This window comes from Microtus ochrogaster, chromosome 8, assembly GCF_000317375.1.
Source record: "Microtus ochrogaster isolate Prairie Vole_2 chromosome 8, MicOch1.0, whole genome shotgun sequence".
Taxonomy (NCBI): Eukaryota; Metazoa; Chordata; class Mammalia; order Rodentia; family Cricetidae; genus Microtus; species Microtus ochrogaster.
The window spans coordinates 2328008-2330381 of NC_022015.1; the positions used below are offsets into that span (position 1 = coordinate 2328008).

The 2374-nt window shown below is 47.3% G+C and overlaps 1 protein-coding gene across 5 annotated transcripts in view; it reads left to right on the forward strand.

The window, feature by feature from the left end:
• The window catches only part of Ampd3 (adenosine monophosphate deaminase 3), a 51444-nt gene that overhangs the window by 45617 nt on the left and 3453 nt on the right, over positions 1-2374 (forward strand). The window lies entirely within an intron of this gene.

Consider the following 2374-nt stretch of genomic DNA (forward strand, 5'->3'; position numbering starts at 1 on the left):
ATGTGGGGGTTCAGGGGTGCTCCACAGCCACCGGTCCTGGGGCTCCACAGCCTGCCACTGTGAGCATGTGGGGGTTCAGGGGTGCTCCACAGCCACCGGTCCTGGGGCTCCACAGCCTGCCACTGTGAGGATATGGGGGTTCAGGGGTGGTCCACAGCCTTCGGTCCTGGGGCTCCCCAGCCTGTGAGGATATGGGGGTTCAGGAGTGCTCCACAGCCTTCGGTCCTGGGTATCCCCAGCCTGCCACTGTGAGGATGTGAGCCCGAACCCCAATTCTGTTTGGGGGTAATGTGGCTTGATGGAGTCAAGGGGTGAGTCCATGGTGAGGGGAGTCTTTGCCTTTCTCTCCATTACACCTTTTTTTTTTTGATGTATCACTGTGATCTTGATAGAGTTATTAGAACACTCCATATTGTCTTCCTTTCTATTTGTGCAGTGGGCAGAAAACACCGTCTTCCCTAATCTAACAGAGTCTAATAGCCTAATACACCACACATCCAAAAATTGAGGCAAAAGTTTTTAAGATTAATAGTATTTGTCCCTTTTGGGAGCGAACAAGTTTCACTGTACAGCCATGACTGGCTAGAACCTAGAACTCGACACGTAGACCAGGTGGCCTTGAAATCACAGAGATCTTCCTGCTTCTGCCCACGCCTCTGGAATGCTGGGATTGAAGGCGTGTGCCACCACATCTGGCTTTGCCAGCAGTATCTTCATGATTGTGCTTTGGGTCTCTGGGAGGAGAGAAGGGAAGGATGATGTCATGCATGGGTAACATCCACGAGAGTTCTCAGAGTATTCTACTGGTGCTGACAAGATCAGCCACCAATTAGTAGGCAATAGAAGCTGCAGAGTCCTGGGCCCTTGGCACCCAGAATGGAAACCTTCAAGGGGCTTCCTCCCATCTTTATTGTGTCTGTTGCTCTTTATGGTATGAGAAAGTAGGAATGCTTTTAAAAATATTTACAAACTTATTTAAAAACAGTAATATACTACCCTGATATATATTATCAGAAGTAATATTCTTCTGAGTGTAAAAATCTTTCACCTTTAAAAAATAGTACTGTATTGGTTTGCTGCCAGTAATCCAGCACTGGGGGGCTGAGGCAGTGGGACCCAGAGTTGGAGGCCAGCCTGGGCTACAGATGAAACCTTGCATCAAAACAAAACAAAAACAACCAAGAAACTAAAACCAACGATGATGACAATAACACACACACACCTCCACCCATCCCAAAATAGTAATGGAATCATTAAATATTGTATAAATAGCAAAAAAAAAAAAACGTTAAGAAAATATTTCCCAAAACAGCAATCCCAAGAGGAGTGGTGTTGTTCTGCAGTTTGCTTTAATGTCTCACTTAATAGGAGACAGCTGGGTTCCCATCTCTGCATGCATTCAGTTTCCTGAAAAGTGGATGAAAGCAATCCTGCCTTGCAACAGCTACACAGTTGGCAAAAGAAGTTGGCAAAAGGTCTCTGAATCCCAGAGGCCTTTGTCAGTGCAGTTTAAGACCCTCAGCTGGAGGCAATGGGAGGGAAAGAAAGGGCTGGTGATGGATGGCAGACAGTTCCCGGTCAGAGCAGGGCCGTGGCTAAGCCCAGACCCTTGGGACTGCAGCATCTCCCCATGTGGGGGGAGCCTTTCTTGTTCATATTTAATGTTACATTTTACTCATTTTAACTTTTATTTTTGGACATTTTAATGAAAATAGTGTGTTAAATAAAAAGCAGAGCTAGTCAGGCGCAGTGGTGCACGCCTTTAATCCCAGCACTCAGGAGGCAGAGGCAGACAGATCTCTGAGCTCCAGGCCAGCCTGGTCTACAGAGTTCCAGGACAGTTGGGACTGTGACACAGAGAAACCCTGTCTCCAAAGACAAAACAAAACAAAACAAAAAAGTAAAGCAAAAAGCAGGCACTAAAAATGTGCCTGATTTAGCTGAGGGACGGGGCCTGGAGAGATGGTTCAGCAATTACCAAGCGCTGGTGCTCTTCCAGGGGACCAGAGTTTAATGCCTAGCACCCACATGGCAGCTCAAGACTAGCTCCAGCTCCAGGGATTCGACACCCTCACAGACACACAGACAAGACACCAATGCACATAACATAAAATGAATTATTGAACATGTGCCGGACTACAGGGGTGCTGAGCTTTTGAGGCAGGCGCTGGCCTTGTGTGTGAGCTCCAGCAGAAGGCTCAACAGCTCAACTCAGGCTCGACCTGGATTACAACAACTCAGCTCCAGTTGGATGTATGAGGCCCTGGAATGGAGCTACTGATCACACTGCACTAGTTAATCCCACTGCAACAGTTAATCCCACTGCACCAGTTAATCACACTGCACCAGTTAATCACACTGCAACAGTTAATCA